Source organism: Anolis sagrei, chromosome 1, assembly GCF_037176765.1.
Source record: "Anolis sagrei isolate rAnoSag1 chromosome 1, rAnoSag1.mat, whole genome shotgun sequence".
In the NCBI taxonomy this organism is placed as follows: Eukaryota; Metazoa; Chordata; class Lepidosauria; order Squamata; family Dactyloidae; genus Anolis; species Anolis sagrei.
Window position 1 is genome coordinate 30,301,773 of NC_090021.1, and position 24,191 is coordinate 30,325,963.

The window sequence follows — 24,191 nt, forward strand, 5'->3', positions numbered from 1 at the left end:
CAAACTCCCTCTTCCCTTCACAGGGAATCAGGGAACTTTCAAATTTTCACATATGAAGAATGAAGAATGAAAATTAATATTATGGAAGCGGAGGAGCCAAATTATAACAGAGTTAGGTTTAGGAATGGAGACCTGCATCCTGATTTCATATATCACTTCATCACATAGGCTTCAAGAAACATCCTAGGACGCTTCCAGGATGCTTCCTCGACAGAGACCATCATACAATGTAAGGGTACTTCTGGCAGGGCTCTGTAGAGCATGCTAGGATGCTGCCCAGGGAACACAGGAGGCTTCCCATGTTCTCATTGAGAAGAGTGGAGAAAAGTCAGGTGGCTTCCCCCTGTGGGATAAGGTAAGGGGCGATGCAGGGCATGGGGCAATGGTTTTCCCCACTGTCTGATGGATTCGTCACACTGTATGGTGAATCCCCCCCCATGATCGGCTGCCATATAGAACACAATATGATGAGGTCTTTAGTCTGCTGCATTAATCTTGAAGTGAACTTTGACATCGAAACCAAAACTAGTCCTTTTCTAAAGTATATGATATAATCTGTTATTCTACTGTATATGGTAGTAATAATAATTTCGTATTTATATCAGTATCAATCTGTAGATCAGAATATGTCCAAGTGTCTGCATAAGTCTAGGATCCGTTCTCTATCCCAAAGACTACAATTATTCCAAAAAATGCCCCCCCAAAGGAGGGAATGTAATTCAAAGGAGAATGAGTTCACCTCCACTTTGTAGGTAGCAGAAAAAGGGTGGTCTGGAAAGCACCACAAAAATAGTCTCAGAACCACATGATGTCTTGGTACCTCTGGTGTTTTTAGGTCAAAAGGTATTTCAAGGTGGCTTATACAAGGAACTATACAAAAGGTGTGTCAAAATTATGGCATGCGCTACAAATACAGTTTTCAAAAATCAAGACCTTAAAACAATAAACAAGTGGAGGTAGGCATGAATGATGCTCTTTGCCTCAGGCTCCATTTGGTCTAGGACCATCCCTGAGAGTGTGAATGGAGCTGTACTTTCCACCCTAAAGGAATGCTAGCAATGGAGGAGATTTGTCTGACTATTTTTTAAACACACACAAAACTCTAATTTAGGCCATATATCTCTGATTTTGCAAAACCAACAGGGCAGTTGTTTTCTTGACAGTAGCAGTCTTTGTCTGGCCTGTCATATGATTCCGTAAGCTAGTATTTTTCACGGTGATAGCATTAAGTTTCAAACTTCTGTAAAAATAAAAACAAACTAATGCTCATTTGACTGGGGTGCCAAAAACTGTGCTGAATGGCATCTCTCCGATGGAAAGGAAGACAGTAATCACAAGATTTCCTTTTCTGTTAAACCCATTAGGCCGTAAAGAAAAATGAAGGGTATGAATGCAATATACCACAGCATACTCAGATTCATTTTATTTAACCACTTTTCTGTTGGGCTGCTTGATTCAGTTCAGTGAAGACCATTTACAAAATGATGAATGGCATTCACCAGCTTGGCTTTTACAGAAGCTTGAGATCATTTTTAGAGCCTCTCATATTATGAGGAAACGTTTTGAGAAATACCTCATAAGAACAGAATTTATCAGAGCAATCCCGGCAGATAGAGTAATGGATCAGAATCTCGGGGGAACGAGGTTTTCTTTTTTTCAAAAAATGCAAATTGCTTTCACCTAAATGTGTCTTTGGCATTTGCTGTTTGTGAAACTATACCATAATATTTGCTTTTCCCCAATATAAATATAGTGTGTCCCTTGATTGCTGTGGATTCACAAACTCACATTTTAGAGGGTTCTGCATGAATTGATTTTGTTGAGATCTATTAGCCTAACATGTTAATTGACAAAATTACAAGATCTCACATTTAAAGGGAGGCATGTGCACTCAAAACATGTATAAGTAAGCGATTTACTTCCTACACACTTAAGAAACGGCCACTGATGGTGCCCTTCACACAAGCCAAGCTTCAAAAGTGGGGTAGAGGACATATCTTGCAATTTCTCAAGTTTCCATGAAAGGAGGAGATAATTTATATCTTTTTTTTTTAAGAATGGCTAATGGTCCCATTGAAATAAATGTTTAAAAAGGGCGCCTCCCTTAACTCAGCTTCATTGAAAGGATGTTGACAGCAAACAATCATAGATAGGGTGGTTTGTTAAGTCTGATGCCTTTAACCTAGGTCTTATCGAAGGATATAAGGAGAAAGAATCATAGAAAAGATGGGAGGCTTCCCATCTTTCCGTAAGGAAAAATGTATTGAGCCAGCTTAGAGAGGCTTCCACCCATATGATGAGGGGGAAGTGTTGGGTTTCATCCCTGACGGCACAAGTCTCCAGCTCTCAATGATTCGTTAGCTTAGATAGACTTAGGGATTCCTCCCCAATTTCCTTTAGCTAGGTTGTTTAAGAAGGGGTTAAAAGGGGGGATTGTCTTACTGATCTTTGTATGGCACTTTCTCCTCCCCATTTGAATACCTAGAAATGTAATCCTATAGGGCAATGTAACTTCCTCTTTTAAAAGTATTTTTATTGCCCTGGGCTAGCCATGTGGCCTGTCTCCATTTTCTGCTCTCTTCTCCTTTTGTCTTCCCATAGAGTGAGGAAGCATCTTGCCATTGTTCCAAAGCAAAGATGTAGTAGATATAGTAACTTTTATTATTTTTCCTTTTTCTTTTTCCTTAGAAAATAGCTCAGTGAAGCTAGTTAGCTCCAAGAACCTTTCCTATCTAAAATGGATTTCTTTTATCTTTAATAAACATATTATTTTTGATACTATGAGTTGTGGATCTGCAATCCTGTTCCATCCTACTGAATGGAAGTCAATCCTTGCTTACGACATGTAAGTTTCTGCTGCTTATATACTGGGCATCCTGCACTCTGCTATATTTTTGGCGGAATAAAAAAAAATAACCCAGAGAGTGTTATTTTTGAGCCTACCAGCTCTTGATTCCCAACAGGAATCTGGGACAGTGTGGGCTGCCTCTGGCAATGTGATACTAAGACAGAAGAAAGAAGGGAGAGTGGAGGGAGAAATAGTCAAGTCTTCCTTGAAACCTGAATCCTTGAGGCTTGAAGGGAGAAATAGCCATGTCTCCTGTCCCTTAAAGCCTGAGTCTTCAAGCAGGTTAGGAAAGAAGGGTGAGTGAAGGAGAAATAGACGGTCTCCCTTTTTCAAGCCTGAACCCATCTGACTTACTGAGACTTAGGCTTCCCTCCATGTAATAAGGGGGAAGCCTCAATGGTGCAAAGCACAGGGAATGTGATGGGCATCACCGGTGGCACATGAGAAGATTCCCAAGAAGAAAAGATCCCAGAAAGGATGGTTTCTTAAGACTGTTGCTCTAAGAATGGTGGAAAGGGGAACCTTTAAAGTTGCCAATTGCCGCTAATGGGCTGGATCCTCCTGGATCTTTTGGTTGACAGATTGAAAAAATAATTTTCCCACCAAATTTGAGTGGCTCCCAAAAAAAATGGACCTGGGGGTCCACCAAAATCCAGATACCAGAACCAGATTTAATCGAATTGCACATCCCTAGAAGCCATCATCTCTCCCTTTGTTATTGTTACTCACTTGTCCACTAAGGATGAGATGACTTAGATGGAGAGGGATTTTTAATCTTATTTTCCTGCTTCTGTCAACCACCTTTACCCAAACTGCTATGGGTAAATAACATTATCTGCTTCAGCCACTGTGAATTGACTGCCCTCTGTTGAAAAATAACAAGTCGAAGCAGAACCTCTCTACTCTCTTCCATCTACTCTTTGATAAATGATATGCTTAAACATGTCTTCCTCCCACCCTTTTATATTTCACATTAGTTTGGTAAATTGAGTAAAGGCTCTAGTAAGCCTTTCTTTCTCATTATAATCCCCCAAAATTCACCCCCTTTTAACAAAATGGAGCTGAGCACTGACTTGGATCTCATTTGGCTATGTAATCAGCACAACCAGGGATGGTCCATTCTGAGCCATAAGCCATCTCCAACTGCTTGACTATGTTGATCCTAGACCTAGGACTGCCATAGTATAATCATAATGCCTGGTTCCTGCTAGGTGTCTCACATTTGCACAAGATGAAATTTACAAGTTGTCTTCAAAGACAGCTTCATATTCAAATACATTGTACGCAGTCCTTATCAAACGTAATAGGAGTAACCTTATATTAACTTGAGTTGTGCAAGTTACATGAAACATCAGCAAGTTTGAAGTGATGTTGGACTCTCCCTCAATATCTTGAATGAAATCCATCATTTCAGAATGCTGCCAAGAGTCAAAACATGCAGCTGTGTAAGCCATCTTCTTGAGCTTACCTCCAGCACTGTTTTACAAGCTAGAGCTTCTGTTTATAAAGAACGACAAGACATCTGCTTGGGAAAGTAAGATGCTATTTGCTGGATATAAATAATATGAGTTGATTCATCCCGTTTTAGTTTTGTTTTCTCAGGAGCATTTGTACGATTCTTTGAAAAAACAAACAGTTGTCCAACATGAAGGGTGGTTCCTCTCAAAGAGACAAATCATATGGACAGTGAGCATTCTTTAGAAGCATTCAGAGGCTGGGAGACTCAAATGCAGCTGGACTGTGAAAGATTTTAGTCCTTTTCAGATGAAAATTATGCCTATTGTTCTGCATGCAAGAAGATAAACCAAAGGTGTCTACTTTGTTGCATAGGAAACTACCATTTAAATGAAGGTATTGGTGACTAAAGACCCTGTTGTGGTTGGAACCTTGTAGCCAGTGACAATGATAATGAAGTATATTATGGTTTTTTGTTTTTACAATATTTTAATGTGTTTCAACTGTTGTAATGTAGTGCTTTTAATAGCATTGTTCATGATCCACAGCTTAGAAGAATTGCATTTTAAAGTCTTTGTATCAAATAGGTTTTCAGTATACTTGGGTTTTAACTTGATATCAGTTTCTCAGGTCACTCCTGACACGACCAAAAAAAACCCAAAAAACTTGATATCATAGAAACAGAGTTGAAAGACACAAGTACAATCTACACATAGAACCATAGAATCATAGAGTTGGAAGAGACCTCATGGGCTATCCAGTCCAACCCCTTGTCAAGAAGCAGGAAAATTCTAGTCAAAGCACCCCCGACAGATGGCCATCCAGCCTCTGTTTAAAAGCTTCCAAAGAAGGAGCCTCCACCACACGCCGGGGCAAAGAGTTCCACTGCTGAACAGCTCTCACAGTCAGGAAGTTCTTCCTACTGTTCAGGTGGAATCTCCTTTCTTGTAGTTTGAAGCCATTGTTCCGCATCCTAGTCACCAGGGCAGCAGAAAACACTGCTCATATATATTATATGCTCAATGTAGCCTCATATAATGAAGATTAACTACATTGAACTGCATTATATGAGTCTGGGCAGACTAATAATTGGAATTTCAAACTGCAGTGTAGATAATAGTAATAATAATAATCTTTATTTATATCCCGCCACCATCTCCCAAAAAGGACTCGGGGTGGCTTACAAGGCACTACAAATATAATATATAATATAAACAGTACATGAGTTTTAAAACTGTATCACATTAAAGTGAAAAACAACCACTATCATTACATTACATCAAATAAAATAAAAACACAGTTTAAAATGCAGACCATCTGTATTTAAAACTAGTCGACATCAAATCACATCTAAAGTGCCAAAGTGTCAACCTCATATGGGCCCATTTCAGCCTACTCGAGACCAAAAGCCTGCTTAAAAATCCATGTTTTTAGGCTGAATCAGAAGGCGTCAAGGGTGGGGGCTAACCAAAATCTCTTTTGGGAGGGTACTCCAGAGCCAGGGAGCCACTACAGAGAAGGCCCTCTCTTTCATCCCTACCAACCAGGCTTGAAATGGTGGTGGAACCAAGAAAAGGGCCTCCCCTGTTGATCCCAAAGTCTGTGTCTTAGTGAGATGGGGCCTTAGTGAGAACCAGCGTGGTGTAATGACACAAGTGTTGGATTAGGGCTCTGGGATATCAAGCTTCAAATCCCATTTTAGTCATGGAAACCCCCTGGGCAACCCTGGGAAAGTCAACCACAAAAGAAGACAATGGCAAACTCCCTCTGGACAAATCTTGCCAAGAAAACCCTATGGAGGTTCCTCTTAGGGTTAACATCAATAGAAAATAGATGTTGGAAGGCACACTACTATGACAAAGTTGGTTTCTCTAGAACAGTGGTTCTTAACCTATAGGTCCCCAGATATTTTGGCCCTCAACTCCCAGAAGTCCTAACTGCTGGTAAACTGGCTGGGATTTCTGGGAGTTGTAGGCCAAAACACCTGGGAACTCACAGGTTGAAAACCACTGCTCAAGAAAGTTAAAAGTTTCGTTCTCTCCCTTTTTTACACTGAGGACAGGAACCCACAGAGTTCATTGTAACTAAAAACCTTTAAAATCCTTCAGTTGGTCCTTCAGTGTGTCTCCTATGCATTCCTGTTTGTGGAAGAAATGCTTCCTTGAGTTTCTAATGCAGAAGCACATCCACAAGCTCCCTGAAATATCAGAGCACTTCTTTGCCCTTCCATGGCTTTTCATGTGGCATATTATAAATCAACAGCTTTCCGCAGCCCAGAGTCTTCAAAGTACACAGCAGAGTAATGGCCAAGTTAATCCACAAAAGAATAACAATGAAATGCTGTAAAAAGGATTGGACCCACACGGATAACCTAAACATTTTTGAAAGCTGACTTTTAATAGGCCAAAATGTTTTATAAGAAAGAGGGATAGCCCAGGCACATACTAATAACTGTTTATTCTGAAGCATGCCTTTATAGAAAGCAAACTTCCTGGACATTTTCTTCTGAAAATCTATGATAAGAGGCTCATCCAAATGATCAGTCCAAAATTTCCTTTAAGAAACTGAATCAATGATTTTATTTGGCAGCTTCCTCAATTTGTTGTAAGACACTCAGATTAAAATGCAGTGTGTTTATTGCATGTCCAAGTAACTGTTATTGAAAGCAGTAGGGCAGATCACAGTGGAAATTCAAAACAGTTTGAAAAATTGTATCTCACTCTTCCCCCAGTTTATAAAGTATGTCTTTATGAGCTGACTTTCTGATAGCTGCAATGTTGTCTGGGATTTTGTCAGAGAAGAATGGAGAGTAGGATAAATGGACTATCTGGAAGGGAAGGATAGCCCATGGGCTACATACAACCCTTCGGCTCCTGTTTTGTGATCTGTGAAAACCACATCAGATGGGAACAAAGAAGAAGACTTTTTCAGTGACCGCTCCTTGGCTTGGGAACTCTCTTGGTTTCTACCAGTTTTTACTTGCATGAAAAAGGAATTTAAGGAATGGGCCAATCTAATTTCTGTAGGAAGAGAGTAGGACGAGATCATAATATAAAGTAGGAAGAGATCACAAGAGTCATTCAGTCCAATCCTCTGCTATGCAGGAACACAAATCAAAGCACTCCCATCAGATGGCCATCCAGCCTCTATTTAAAAAAGGTGGAAAGCTTCATGCTAGGGATGCTATAGCTCAGAGGTGTCAAACTCATTTTCATCAATGGACACATCACCCTTATTGTTGCCTTCAATTGTCCATTGAATCCATGGACATAGAATTCATAGATACAGAGGGCTAACTATATTTTTTTTTACCTAGTAATAAGTTCTCTTTAATTTTTACCTAATTTGAGTCCTCAGATGTTGTTGAATGACAACTCCCCTCACTTTTGATTCTCCACCATGAGGGCAGGAAATAATGGGAATTGTAACAGAAATAGTACGTGTGGCTATGAGGCCAGGGAAAGGGACATCCGTAGGGATACCAAGGTGCTTTTTTATAAAGCTATTGTCTCCCAACCCTGCTATATGCCTGCGAAACGTGGACTGTCTACAGACGTCACATGCAACTCCTGGAATGATTCCATCAGCGCTGCCTCCGGAAAATCCTGCAAATCTCTTGAGTAGACAAGCATGCTGGAAGAAGCAAAGACCGCCAGCACTGAAGTGATGGTCCTCCGCCATCAACTCCGCTGGACAGGCCACGTTGTCCGGATTCCCAACCACCGTCTCTCAAAGCAGTTGCTCTTCTCTGAACTCAAGAACAGAAAACAGAATGTTGGTGGGCAGGAAAAGAGATTTAAAGATGGGCTCAAAGCCAACCTTTAAAACTCTGGCATAGACACTGAGAACTGGGAAGCCCTGGCCCTTGAGCGCTCCAGCTGGAGGTCAGCTGTGATCAGCAGTGCTGTAGAATTTGAAGAGGCACAAATGGAGGGCGAAAAGGAGAAATGTGCCAAGAGGAAGGCGCATCAAGCCAACCCTGGCCGGGACTGCCTTCCACCTGGAGACCAATGCCCTCACTGTGGGAGAAGATGCAGATCAGGAATAGGGCTACATACTCACCCACTGCCAGTACACTGATCCTGGAAGACTATCCTACTCAGACAACGAGGGATCACCTAAGTAAGTAAATAAATAAATAAGTAAAGGATATTTTAAAGTCAGACATCATATCCACAAGTCTTATATTTAAATTCAAACCCCTCTATTCTGACTAAAAGAACTTCAGCTTTCCAGATGTTACCATATCACAATTCCCATCAGCTCTAGTCATGATGTCTAATGATGAGGAATAGAGGACTTGTAGTCCAGTATCTGGAGGGCCACATAACAAGATATGGTGGGCCAAATTCGGCTTGTGGGGCTTGAGTTTGACACATATGCTCTATCTGGAAATTCTGCATTGAGTTGAAGGTTGGATCTGATGGCTTATAGGGCCCCTTCCAACTCTAAGTGTCTTTGATGCTATAACAGATGACAATTAACCATTGTCAACATTTGTGTTAGCTTCTGACATGTCAAATCTTCTAAAATTTCACTGCCACTTCTCCCAAAACATAAGTATTTTTGTTAACTATTTTGGGAGGAAGCCATTTCTTGTTAATGGAGTGGTAGTCTGCAAGGCCTAACCCTGCTTAAATCCTTCTTTTATAGGAACTAGGTTCTCTGCAGTTAACACATTGGCAAAACGGGATGTATTTTATTCACCTCTTAATGCCAGCAAAGTGAAAAAGACTTCCCTGCTGAAGTTTTTTATGCTTCACAATCTAGAAATCCTTTCAGTCCCATTCATGGGTGATTTATACAGACATGCAATATATTTACTTTCTTGATATACTAAACTGTTGCATTGAATTTCTGATCTTGCTGTGCACATTGGATAACTGGATCAAGTCAAAAGCCCATTTAGTTCATTTTCATTCTTGCTGTGCACTGTGCTACAAAGCTCTTGGATGGCAATCATAGCTAGAAATGGCTTTGTCCAGTCACTTTAAAAATGTGTTGAAGTGGGATGCTTTGATTTAACAGAAAATCTGGGTAAACAGAAGACAAGTAATAATTATCATAATGAACTCCATGGATATATAGCGAGATAACTTGGGCAGCTATCACTAAGTTAGCCACAGTGGCTCTTGGGGTGGATACCGAAATCCGAGGAAGCTCAAATCGCATAATATACAATGGCATAGTAAAATTATGCATTTTATTCAAGATTGGCAAAATCAAGGTTTGCATTTTGGATTTTTTAAATACTCTCAAACCATGGATGGTTGGATCCATGGATACTGATGACTGAATCTATTTGGCTTGAGTGAAAAAGAGAGGGGTTTGATAGGAGGAACTCATTCATTTCTGAAAATATTAGTGCAGGGGCCCTTTCAAACCACACTGTTATTTCACTATGATTCCACGTTAGCTGCTTTGGCTACATCATCCCATGGAATCCTAGGGATTGTTGTTTGGCATGGCACCAGAGGTCTCTGGCTTAGAATTCAGAACATTTTTCAGTAAAAAATGGCAAATTTCTATGATTCTGCAGAATGTTACCATGGCAGTTGAAGTGGAATCATAGCGCTATAGTTGGGTATTGTGAAAGAAATCCAGGCAGAGAGAAGAGAGCAGTGTCAGTTATTGAAGTGATAAATTTGCTCAGGGTTTTAACCTGATTTTTATAGGAGTTCTCCAACATGCTGAACTCTAAAATAGGCCCAACATCTTGGCTATATCTTTAATAAAAGTAATACTAATACTACTACTAATAATAGTTTTATTTCTTGCCTGCTTCTCCTCACAACTCTTGGCAGGTTTCAACATTACTACAACATAAACAAACACATAATCATTGAAACACTCTGTAAAATACAAATATTAAAACATAACTTCATAAAATACATATCAAAATACACAAAACAAAAACAAGGCATAAAGTGAAGTTTACAATGCATATTGAAACTAAAAGCAGTTTGCCCATTCCCGGGCCCCATCTACACTGCCATATAATGCAGTTTGAAACTGCATTATATGGTCAGTGTGGACTAATATAATGGAGTCCAGTAAAATTGTATTTTTGGCAGTATAGATGGGGCCACCACCGTGAGACAGCACAAAACAAAAAGGGAATGCAATAGTGGAGTGTCTGACTCCACTATTATTACCTTCTGTAAGCACACAGTATTGGCAAACACTCCCAGCTAATAAAAGACTTATCATATTAATTAAATGGCAATTTCCTGTCGTTGCTACAAAAATGCTCAATGGGACACATGCTTATTTTGTACGTTATAACCATAAATTAGATCCAGTAACTAAGAAGAAGCCAAGGCAGCTAGTTAATGTGGTCCTTTAGAAACACATCCCACTTCTACATTCTGTACTATATGCATTCTCAGGATCTTCAAGGGAAGTCCCAGATCAAAAGAAGTGCAGTAATCTATCTAGTATGTTATGAGGATGTTTATAGTTTTGCCTAAAATACTCGGAAATTAATGAATCAAACACAAAGATAGGTAAATAAAATTCTTACCTCCCATATTCTATCATATTGGAAGTCTATCCATCCATTCCCCGCCCCCCCCCCCCCCCCATGGGATCAATACAATGCTCGAGGTTTGTGTGATCTGTATCTAATCTGTATCTAGAACTGTTAAGAATATAAAAAGAATATATGTGCCTCAATCTTCAAGTTGATATATGACCTCTTCACACATTGGGAAAGGGAGATTTATTTATTTATTTATTTACATCACTTATATCCCGCCCATATCAGATGCCGTTTCTCTGCAGTCGCTAGCAAAACGGCAGGTGCGTGGAGTGCCACGGAGTACCTAAGGCTGCCCTAGCACACCCTTCCTCCTTCCCCCATCATATGTGAAGGACAAGACAAAATAGTGTATGTTGGTACCCTGTCCCTATCAGATGGGAGAAAGGGCAGCAATGCACATTGCCATGTTGGCCTTTCTCCCATTGCAAAGGAAAGAACCCAAAAATGTGGGTAGCTCCATTGGAGCTACCTCAAACCCACTTACCTCTTGCAAGTGTCTTGCAACACTGTCTAATAAAATTAATCTTACACTCCTGCTAGCTTATTGTTGTTGTGTGCCTTCAAAGCATTCCCAACATACGCCAACTCTAAGACATGGGGTTTTCTGAGGCTGAAACCCATTGTATTTCCATGGCCAAGTGGAGAAATCTAACCCCAATCTCCAAAATTGCAATCTAATATTCAAATCATTGCACCACACTGGCAGTCATTCTTGCTCCTAACATTTAGGATCTCAGCCAGAATGGGATTTTTGTTTGTTTGTTTGTTTGTTTGTTTGTTTGTTTGTTTTGTTGTTGTTTTTGGATTTCTATTTTGTTTCCTTGGATAAAATCACTCACCAGAACTATAGAAGTCATTGACAAGAATTATAAGTTTGCTAGATAAGGCTGTGCCATCTTGTCTCTCCCCTCCCCCTTATAGAATGTTTAACATCTTTTCTTTCTCAGCTCCTTCTATATATTCCTTGTGGCTTTTATGAGATTTATAAAATTCAGCACGATAAATTAAAGGAATGACTTTTAAACTTCGCAAGGCCTTTCTTCAGGAAAATCTCAACTTCTGCTTCTCTTCCAAGAGGCAAAACATAGGACTTTGATGTCTTTCATATGCCTATTGAAAGAGAAAGAGAAAGATGGAGAGGGAGAGAATTGTGGGGGAGAGAGAGACCCGCCGTAAGGAGAAAATGGCCTCAGCTCCCTTGTTGATGCTGAAATGTTCAGGATTAAAGGTCTAATCTAGAAGATATATTGCACACCAAACAGCAGAACCATTTAAGAGAACATTAAATGGCACTTAAACTAAACAATTGTCCTAGAAAGCTATAGTTTATCCTGGGTTGCTCTCTAATATCCATGCAGGGCTTTGAAAACAAGATGTCATTGTTTTATGGAAACACACACACATTTAATCTTCCCCTCGTGAGACCTGCTCTGGAGACTTTTAGCTGCTATCCTGGCAAACATCATGGAAGAAACAAATGGGAGCAGTGACAAAACAACTACTGTTATATGTACTGTTATATTTGATTACCAAGATCATTTGCATGTGCTTCATGGAACATTTTTCTGGTACAAATAAGCAAACGACTATTTTTTCCCCTCCTGTGGATAAATGTCTCATTTGAGAGCAATGGGAACAATGTTTCCACTCTTTTATAAATGAATAATATGAAAAACATTTTAAGCAATGTGAGAATGTCAGGGAAATAGTCAATTCTACATTCATTTCGGTTTCTGCCACTTCACCTACATGCACAGTTAGGGAATCATTAAGATGCAGCAGCTAAAAGGAAGGACCACCCACATTAAGGTTACAATTTTAATATTGTAAGAACATGCAATAAAGAGACCTGCAGCAAAATTCCACTTGCCTTCCAAGTCAAACATAAAGCAGAGGAGGAAAAAGAGGACATTATTACATTGGTTAGTCAAAATGTGATTCAATCTTCTCTTTTCTAGTGCTTCATACAGCATGATCCTGCATTAACAGGCTCTAAGAGCTTTTGAGCAGTGGAACTCTCTGCCTCAGAGTGTAATTGAGGCTCCTTCTTGGAGGCTTTTTAACAGAGGCCGGATGGCTGCCTGTCAGGGGTAGTTTGAATGTGCTTTTCCCGCATGCCAAGGAGTTGGACTTATGGCAATGTGGTCTCTTCCAATCCTAATTCTATGATTCTAACAACCACATGTTCATGTTTAGATCTACAGTAGGCCCACTTATTATGCAAACAGTTTCAGTTATATGTGAAAAGCTCTGGATACCACAGAATCATACAGGAGGACCTCATAATGTGTTCTCACTATGCCTCCAAAGTTACTCTATGGTCAATGTTTTGTTTTTGAAAAACACCTTAAATAAATAGTAAATAATAGAAGTTCATTTGGGAGTTTCACCAAAGGTTAACCAGAGAATCGGACTGGAGGGCTAGAGAGAATATTTCTGTGGGCATCGCTAGATTCTCCTGGATATGGTATGTTTTAGCTGAATGGTTAAGATATCATTCATTCTAGATGGGGCACAGAGGGATACAGATTATACACACACAAAAATGTATTACCTAAAGGGTCCTTGAACGGTTCCCTCATATAATAAGTAAGCTTAACTGTATATTTTCTTTCCCTTCTCTCTTTCCCACCATTTTTGTATTTGCATACCTATAATTGCTTTTTGTTGTTAATGCTATGTTTTTTCAAGTCATTTCTGACTTTTGGCAACCCTACAGCAAACCTATGATGGCATTTTCTTGGTAAAATACACCCAGAGGGGTTTACTATCATCTTCCTCTAAAAGCATGTATGGCGGTCCCCAAGTTACAAATATCTGACTTACAAATGACTCATAGATAAGAACAGGGGTGAGACAACAGGAAGTGAGAGAAATCTATTCCTAGGAAGGGATATTCACTCCTGAAAGAGTTATCTTAAGGAGCTTTCTCACCAATCCTTGTTTCCACAACAAGCCACATTTTTCAAAATCCAATTGTCACAGGAACAGAAAGTGAAGTGAAATCGTCTGAACAGGGGCACAGAAAGCAAAACAAACAGCACAGAAATGTTACCCATTCCCTGTGCTATCCAAAGTGCTCTCTCTCTCTCTCTCTCTCTCTCTCTCTCTCTCTGTGTGTGTGTGTGTGTGTGTGTGTGTGGCTGGAGTTATACTTAAAATATACCTGTTTCAATTTTCAAACAAATTCAAGTTAAGAACAAACCTACAAAACTTTTTCATAATTTGGGAACTGCCTATGGGTTTCTATGGCCAAGTGGGGATTTAACCCCTGGTCTCTTAGGCTGGATCTACACTGTGCTGTATCCTAGGATCTTATCCCAGATTATCTGACAGTGCAGACTCAGGGCCCTTCTACATAGGCCCTAAACCTGGGGTTAACCTGAGGCATCCAAATTAATCCAGATTAATCTAGGGTAAATTGGGATTTCCCACATTACTTCAGATTAATAAAAAACCTAGAAAGATCCAATCTTCACTGTAAGGACGGGATCCTTCCAGGTATTGGGTCTGTGGCGACCGACTCCCAGGGTTTTGACTTGTGTAGAAGGGCTCTCATATAATCCAGCTCAATTTAGATAATCTGGGATCAGATCCTAAGACATAGGGCAGTGTAGATCCATTCTTAGAATCCTAGGCCAACAATCAAAACACAGCACCTAGTTCAACCTTCAAATCACTACACCATATGAGCTCAATATCTCTGCATGTCTCCAAAGACTTAACAAGCTGAAAGGCAAAGTATTACAGGATGGTTACTAGTCAATCATGAGTATAACCACACAAATTTCAAAAACATTGTTGCAGCCCAAATACTGGACATGTTAGCTTAATGAGTAATAAAACAGAAGCAGTTAAGGGGAGAACCATATTGCACACAGAAGGCACTGAAACAGTAATCACAATAAAGGAATGGGAAAGAACAGCTAATGTCATTTGCTGAAGTAATTAAAGATTCTCTTCTTGGCAGAAAGTTTCACAGAAAGCATTGCATAATGGATCAGCAGTTGCTATTAATTAAAGGCATTAGGCAGAATTTAAAACAGAGCTACAGACAACTCTGCCTTCTTCATGGTTAATCTCATGATAACCAAGAACCCTGCATGAATGGCCTTGCAAGTAAACAGTGTGTTCAGGAACCTAAAAATTCAACCTTTAAATACCATAGTTGGAATCCTGCATCAGGAGATGTAGTTCATGTAACTCTGGTTGTATGCATACTGAATTACATTAGTTAAACACCACATTTTAACTACCTTGGCTTGATGACATGGAATCATAGGATTTGTAATTTTGAAAGGAATTTACCTTTTGTGTCAGAGAGTTCTGGTGCCACAAGAAATGACAAATTACAAGATTCCATTAGATGAAGACATGGCAGTCAAAGATATGCTATAATTCTGCTTGTGGGTGGGCTCTATGTTTCTGTAGATATGTCTTCTGGGGATATCCTCTCACTGCCCCCACCCTAATTCAAGTAATGCAGCTTCCCTAAACATGGCTATTTCTCAGTAGCTAGATGGGCTGCAAAGATGTCATCTATAGGGATCTCCTGTCAGAGCCCTGACAGCTACTCTCCAATCTCATAGTCAAAGAATCAAACACAGTAAGAAGTCCACAACAAAGGTCAAGCAAGAAAATAGTCAAAGTCCATTCCAAAAGAATCAATGACCCATAAGCTCACCACCGTCTAAGATATATGCCAAATTAAGTCCAAACACCATATTCAATGTTCATGCCAAAATCACCAACAAAAATTCCAGATGTAGCTCCAACAAAACATTACTCCCAGCAAAAGAGCTGTTATAGTCACCATCTATTTATGCTACTCACTAAGCTCCTTTCATCTGTTGGCCCTCTTCTAGGCCAACTGATTAGATCTTTTCAGATCTTAGCGGGTGCTTATTTATTTATCATGTCATCAGCAACCATTGTATTACAATTCTAACAGAGCAAAACAAACACAGAGATTAAAAAGAAAAAGAAAAAGAAAAAGAAAAAAAACCCACACAGATTTTGTAAATTTGGTATTTGGTTAAATGTCCTTTGACCAGTATCTGGCCACTTGGAGTGCCTCTGGGGTTGCCGCAAGAAGGTCCTCCATCGTGCATGTGGCAGGGCTCAGGGTGCATTGCAGCAGGTGGTCAGTGGTTTGTTCTTCTCCGCACTCGCATGCCGAGGATTCCACCCTGTAGCCCCATTTCTTAAGATTGGCTCTGCATCTCGTGGTGCCAGAGCGCAATCTGTTCCAAGTCGCCCAGTCTTCTGAGTGCCCAGGGGGGAGTCTCTCATCTGGTATCACCCATGAATTGAGGTGCTGGGTTTGGGCCTGCCACTTTTGGACTCTCGCTTGCTGGGGTGTTCCAGCGAGTGTCTCTGTAAGAAAACTATGTCTTGATTTAAGTCGTTGACGTGCTGGCTGATACCCAAACAGGGGATGAGCTGGAGATGTCTCTGCCTTGGTCCTTTCACTATTGGCTGCTACTTCCCGGTGGATGTCAGGTGGTGCAATACCGGCTAAGCAGTGTAATTTCTCCAGTGGTGTGGGTCGCAGACACCCCGTGATAATGCGGCATGTCTCATTAAGAGCCACATCCACTGTTTTAGTGTGATGAGATGTGTTCCACACTGGGCATGCATACTCAGCAGCAGAGTAGCATAGCGCAAGGGCAGATGTCTTCACTGTGTCTGGTTGTGATCCCCAGGTTGTGCCAGTCAGCTTTCGTATGATGTTGTTTCTAGCGCCCACTTTTTGTTTGATGTTCAGGCAGTGCTTCTTGTAGGTCAGAGCACAGTCCAAAGTGACTCCCAGGTATTTGGGTGCGCTGCAATGCTCCAGTGGGATTCCTTCCCAGGTAATCCTCAGAGCTCGGGATGCTTGTCTGTTCTTAAGGTGAAAGGCGCATGTCTGTGTTTTAGATGGATTAGGGATCAGATGGTTTTCCCTGTAATAGGCAGTAAGAGCACCTAGAGCTTCGGAGAGCTTCTGTTCTACCATCTCAAAGCTCCCTGCTTGAGCAGTAATGGCACGATCGTCAGCATAGATGAAACTCTCTGTCCCTTCTGGCAGTGGCTGGTCATTTGTGTAGATGTTGAACATGGATGGAGCAAGCACGCTCCCCTGAGGCAGGCCGTTCTTCTGTTTCCGCCATCTGCTTCTCTGGCCCTGGAACTCAACAAAAAAGCTCCTGTTTTGTAGCAGGTTTCCTATGAGGCGGGTGAGGTGGTAGTCCTTTGTGATATTATACATTTTTCTCAGGAGGAGGCGGTGGTTCACAGTATCATAGGCTGCTGACAAGTCTATGAAGACAGCTCCTGTGATCTGCTGCCTTTCAAAGCCATCTTCTATGTGCTGGGTCAGGTTCAGCACTTGCGATGTGCAGCTTTTGCCTTTTCTGAAGCCAGCTTGCTGTGGGATCAGACAGGGGTCTATATTTTCCATAATTCTATGCAAAATAAGTCTCTCCAGAACTTTGTAGAGGTGGCACAACAGGGAGATTGGTCTGTAGCTTTTTGGGTCATTACGGTCTTTGCCTGGCTTCAAGATGGCGATGACTCTTGCTTTCCTCCAGATTTTGGGGATCTGACAGGATGCAGTGCAGTTGTTCATCAGCTCCAGCAGCCAGCGCCTTGCTTTTGGACCAAAGTTCTTGATTTGTTCCATCCGTAGATCATCCAAGCCAGCTGCTTTGCCATTCTTACATTTGTTGAGAGCCATGTCCAATTCAGTAGATGTAAAGGGTTCATGGAGGTTGTTGTTCTCAATCTCTGGTTGTCTGGCTATTGGTTTCTTTCCTACTTTGGTGGCAAGGTTGGGTTTCCCATTCTTCAAGAGTTGGTGTGCTATCTGATCTGCCTTTATGTTGGCATGGGTATTAGTTTGTGAGGGATCGTTGCTCAGCCGTCTCAGCAGCCTCCACGCCTTCTGGCTGTTCCTGCCCATGTCGACCTCTGTGATCAACTTGATCCACTGTTCTTTCTTGGCTTCAGAGATGGAGGACACAATGCTCTGCGCTGCCTGAAGAGTCTGCTCACTGAATGGGTCTTCGTTGTGGAGCCTGTAATAGTTTTCCAACAAGGCAGCTGTTTCAGGAGTAATGCCCTGGAGGTAGTGGGTTCTGCAGCCTCTCGGTATGGAGGCCCGTGAGCAGGTTTTCACTATTTCAATAAAATGTTCGTATTCCTCAGGGACTGGCGCGACCGATGTGATCATGTCGTCTAACATGTCTGAGAATTTAGTCCAATCTGCCTTTCTGAAGTTGTATCTTCGTTTAAATCGAACTTCCTGAGGCCTTATTGTTGGGAACAGTTGGCATATTATTGGTCGGTGCTGTGTGTTTGGGATTGGTGGTCCCACTGATTTGGTGCATTGCTGTACGATGCTGTCGCTCACAAATAAGAGGTCTGGGTTATAACCTCGGTGCCATCTCCCGCTGTTGTAGGATGGTGGGAGCTTGCTATCATGGATGAGTGATAGTTTGTGCAGTTCAGACCAGGACAGGACAGCCTCTCCATTTCTGTCCTCTTGGGCATAGCCCCATACATGGCTATGGCTGTTGAAGTCACCAATTACTACCGCCCTTTGGTGCCTGTCAAAGTTCTCGGGGGAGGAGAAGCAGAAATCTTCATTTGGGGGCTTGTACACAGAGGTGATGGTGATGTTATTAAGCTCTACTGTTATAACCTCGATATTGTTTTCTTCAGTGTTGTGGGCACTGCTGACTTGGAGGCCTGGTTTGACAAAGACAGCACTTCCATACTGCGCATGTGGTCTTTCCGCTACTAGGATCATTCCTGGAACTTTGGGTCGTTTCTGTCGTTCATCCCTGTGTGTTTCTTGGACACACAGCACGTCACATTTCTTATCTCGGCACAGTTCATAGAGCAGTTGTTCTTTGGCAGCTGACATGCCTTCGATGTTGATTGCGATTATTGTCATGGTTGGTCCTGAAAAGGACCGTTGGTTGTTTTGCTTCCTTGTTTGCATGCTTCAAGTCGTCTCCGGTTGCTTCTGGGTTGAGAGAATCGGCCGTCTACGAAGATGTTGCCCAGGGGACGCCCGGATGTCTTGCAATCCTGCGAGGAGGCTTCTCTCATGTCCCCCTGCTCAGCACTTAGCGGGTGCTGAGCAGGGATAGTCAGCTCCTGCTCTTCCCCGAAGATTCTCATCCTGCCCAAACTCTGTTTCCCTAAACTCTGGAGGGCATTTCATACTTCACTATTATTTATGCCTACTGGATGAGGTGTTGCCTCCCCAGTGTTGCTTAATACCTTTCCCCTAGATATTTAAATAGAAATTCTTCAGTGACTAGTAGTTATATCTGATGAAATATCAGCCACAGAAAATTGTTTTTAAGTGCCTTCAGAGATACTGTGGGCATTGACCAATGACTATGTTGGTTTTTAGAAGAGTGCCTGTTAGCAGAAGAAATCAAGAATAGTGTGGTTATAAGAGTTAAAAATATTAAGTCAGATATTTTCGTTGAAATGACTCAGTGCTGAGGGTTTTAACATTGTGATGGATTTATTGGCTGACTTACTGATTTTACGCATTGAATTTATAGATGTATTATCTGGTACTGTCTGATATTATCAGCTTGCTTTCAACTGGTTTTTACATTATGATTCAGGGGTCATGATATATTACTTTAGCTTTACTGCTGATGTTTTAGTCATTTTTAAAAGTGAAATGCTTTCAACTTGAGTTGTATGAAGAAATATACATCACGCATATTGGAAGGACAGTATTTTCCTGTTGGAATATGCTTGGATTTTGAGATTTTCAAGAGGACCCTTCACTTTCATGCTACACTCTTGAAATCTGATTAATCCCTTTGGCTTTCAGGGGAGGTCTCCCCTCTATCCCACCACTCCTACAAGTATATCAGGTAGGAATGTAAGAGAGGGAGTTCTTTGTAACCTCCCAGGCTCTCAAACTCCCATCCTAGAAAAACTATACTGACCTACACCATCATCTTCCAGGTAAAAAGCTTCTAATTTCAATAGATCTTTTGGAACTGATTGTTTATGGGAAAGGGCTTTGTAATAACACCGTACTGATCTTGCATTTGGATGTGGCTATGTGTGTACATTTGAAATATATTTAAAATATTTTTAATTTCCAATGTTTATAATAGTGAGAGCTTATATCTGTATCTGTTTAAATTTTGCAAGCTGCCTAGATACCCTGGACTATGAAAAAAGCAACATATAACTCATTATCATGATCAGACTTGTCTTTTAAAAGCTTTGGATTTTCAGCTTAGGCCTGAATAGACATTCATACAACCATATGCACGGTGGGAAAGTGTTCAAATTGATGTGGATTCTGTCTGCAGTAATAACTTTGTTGTTGCCCTTCTACATGTTCTTGGCTCTATCAACTGCTGAAGCATTGGGTCCTGGTAGATTCTTTTAAAATGGAGCATAGCCGGTAGGCTGAATCTAATTCCCTATCCCGGTTACAGATTTGTAGACCTAAAATCCAACTGACAGTATTGAGGAGTAGGGTTTTCTTGCACGACACCATCTTTTTTCATTTTTAACACTAATATGCTATCTTAGCCCAGTGGAGAACATACATTCCTGAAAATTTGCTGTTTGTGTGTTTTGCTATGCTTACATGGGGGGGGGGGGGTGGAGGGACTTCTGTGGTCACATACTCAAATTACCCCACTTTTTCAACTGCTTTTTTTAAATGTCACAGTTTTCCTCTCTTCCTTTCACTTTCTTACTTCAATTGCGCTCAAGAAGGAGGGAAAGGAAATAACAGTCTTGTATTTCCCAGGTCCCTTAGAAAACTAATAAAAAAATTACATGGCCTCCATTAGAAACCTCATCCGGCTCTCCCGGCATGTAGAAATGATGCACCAGGAGAGCGGGGAGGGAAAGGAAGGAAAATTGCTTCCTCCTCCCCCCTCCCCTTCCTGGTGCATCATTTCTACATGCCAGGAGAGCCAGCCAAGGCTTCTAATGGAGGCCATGTAATTTTTAATTACTTTTCTAAGGAGTCTGAGGGCTTGGGGGGAGGGGGGAGGGCCTCCACATGTTCTCTTGGGCTAGTCCCAAGGGAACATCTGGGCATCCACCCCAGAAAGCATGGTGTGGACAGGCCCCCAGAAACATCAACGTTTGTTTTTTTACAGGCCTGAGTGTGGAATCAGGCCTGTCTGGATCCAGCCTGAGTCCACACTCAGATAATGTGGGGTTTTCTGCCTTGATATTCTGGGATATAGGGCTATGTGGAAGGGCCCTCAAAGGCAAACTGCTGCTGCCTGTCCAAACTTCTAGTTCTTCCCATCAATAACGTCTGTCATCTTGGCCACATTCCCATTTTGTTTGTTCATAAGTATGCTGTTTTAAATTTGTGCAATATTGAAGAGTGGTAAACCCAAGACCAGTTTGAGACTCTGGCTGGTATTTTTAAAAATCTCAAATATTTTGCATGCATCAAAATTTGTTGATATTTATTTATTTATTTAGCTAAGGATAGTCTTGACATTCATTAATGAATGATTCCAGCAGACCTTAATTGTTGGTAATTCAGGGTCACAGATACATAATGTCACAACTGAACTGATTTTTTTTAAAAAAAGAAAATAGCTCTTTGCTATGCTTTTTTATATTTTTAGCTTTCCTCAAGACATTCCCAAGATGGAATCATCACCTCTCTACATCTCCTAATGGACCCCCTGACCTTTTGTTCTGTTATTAGTCCTTGACTTGATAATAATTGCTTGTCTCCGCATACTTTGATGTTGTACATAAGAGCTATGGATCAATTGCATCCATTTTCCCCCATTACCAGCCAAATATTTGGACACTTTCTGTTGAGTTGATTCAAGGCAGAGCTACACACCATGCAGACATATTTAACCTTCAGGAGCTGAAGATTTTGTGATCTGGGAGAATTAATAGCTGTTTATTCTAGCAGCATAAATGGAAGCAGAGGGGAGTACATTTCACCTCAGCAGAATAAATGAAGAAGGGCTTAGATGGGGTCTGTTTTGACAATAAATGGCCCAGAAGTGGAATGTCCAAGTGAGGAAAAGCAGTTATGTATGAATATTGCAGCCCTAATGGTGTGTTTGTTGAGAAAGCTTCAAGTGGTGAGATGCATTAGTGCTTGTTGTGTGTTCTCAGTTTTAACAAAGCAGCCTCCCCACCTCCCTTGGCTGCAGTGTTTGAATAATCCAGGAAGGCCCAAAATATACCATAACATGTGTCCTTTGGAAAGATAGATTCAGAACTTTAAAAAGTAAAATATTTATTTTGCAATCACTGTAGCAGGAGGAAGCTTTCTCCTTCCTTGTTTGTTTGAAGAAACAGGCACAATTATTGCATAAGAGTTACAGAGAGGGGGCCACTTCGCTGGCCAACATTCTCCTAGAGAACCATAGTCCCATTGCCAGATGTCTTGCTTTAAATAATGCAGGCTTCAAAAGGCTGTTTCAGATATTACACACAGCAAAGTTGGGCTGTCCATGGAGCAGTCACACTCTAGGAACTCTATAGGCATGTACCTCTGTTTTGCATTCTGTTGGACACACACTATAGGTATGCAAATAGCAAATGTAAACAGAAACTGGTTTCTCCCTGAACTTTAGATCTGAAAATTAACCTGGTCTCATTTCCAAAGTAGATCAGATCTATGAGGAATGTATTCAGAAGGGGATAACAAATAAGCCTGGAGACCATGACGAAAGGTGGACTTGCTTAGCTTGGAGAAGTTTTAGGTGTGATATATGATACCACAGATTTGTCTTCTGCATTTCTCAAGGTTAGGATCCAATACATCAGAAGTGTTTCAGATTTCAGGGTTTTGGGGGGATTTTGGAATACTTGTATTTGCATGTATTTCCATAATTTGATATCTTTAAGATGTGAACCAAGTCTAAAAATGAAATTTATTTACATTTCATATACATTTATACAATAGCCTGAAGAACTGAATTATCAGAAAGTAAAGATGCTTTACCTGTACTAAGACTAGCAAAGGCTTCTGGTACCACAGAAGATTTTATTCATGCGTAATATGTGCTGCAGGTTTTTACAATGCAGAAAGCTCACCACCTTTCAACCAAAAGGGAACCACAATCTCTAGGGCCACAGACAAAACAAGCCAGGCATTTGCCACTTCCCCTTGATCTCTTAACTCATGATCTCCTTCTTCTCCCTTTGTCTCCCTTTGTCACAGGTTAATATACCTGTGATCATTCTTCTAGAAGTTTTGGGAACAGAATGTTATGATGAAAATACCAAGGTGACACTCCCCCTCTGTGACACAGAGTCTCAACACTCTTGCAAGAGCGGAAAGAATGGCCCTACATAGGACCTCTTCACACACACTGCTGGAATCACTGAGTACAGTGGCAGATTGTGGTGATTCCAAAGGTGCCCACCCAGGGGCCATGGGGACGTGTCACCCCACACCCTGCACTGTCTCAGCTTTCTCCTACCTCATCACACTGGGGGAAGCCCCAGTGAGGTGGCTCAAACCATCCTTCCCTATGGAAAAATGGGTAGCCTCCCATCATGTGCTGCTGGCTAAGTTTTGGTAGCAGTGGGGTTTTGTTAGCATTTTTTCATGGAGCCGCCCTGGTATTACTTTTCTGGTGTGTGATGAGAGCTGGCAGGCTCTGTGATGAAGCTACAAAAAACCATTGCTGCCACCAATTTTTAGCCCATGTGAAGAGCCCTTTGTTCTCTGAAGCATATGTAGACACTGCTGGAACCAAGGATACTCACATAAAATCTTGCATTCCTTGTGAGCATTGTGCAGCTCTTTCAATATTGTTCCTCATCACTGGCTGCTTTGGCCAGAACTATGGGAATGCAGTCCAACAATCATAAGCAGGACTACTTGACTCCAAACCTGGTTTCTGCTAAAGGAACCTGTGTGACAGAACAGAAATAGTCCTCAAAATACTGTACTAGTCAGAATCCTGCAATCATGTAAAGGGGAGAAAGACCACGTATGTTAGCTCCCAGTGGACTGTTTCTCTAGTGCTTTATTTCTTTCATAGTTCCTGAGCTCACAGTTCTCCTACTGTCCCCTGCTGTTCTCCTAGCATAATACACTACCAGGATTCCAGACAGTAGCTTTGTGAGGCTAAGATAAAGGAGCTTTAGCCACTCTGTCCTTATTTGGTGACTCTCCTTGAGCTTTAGAACTATGTGGTACTGTTCTGCCCAGTGCTGAAAATTTCTTATGGCCAGGAACATCCCCTTATCACATTATCAGAGATGTGGATGATGCATTAATGAAGTGGTTCCCAACCTTTGGTCCTCTGAGTGTTTTTGGACTTCCACTCCCTCAATTACTAATCGCTGGTAAGCTGGCTGGGA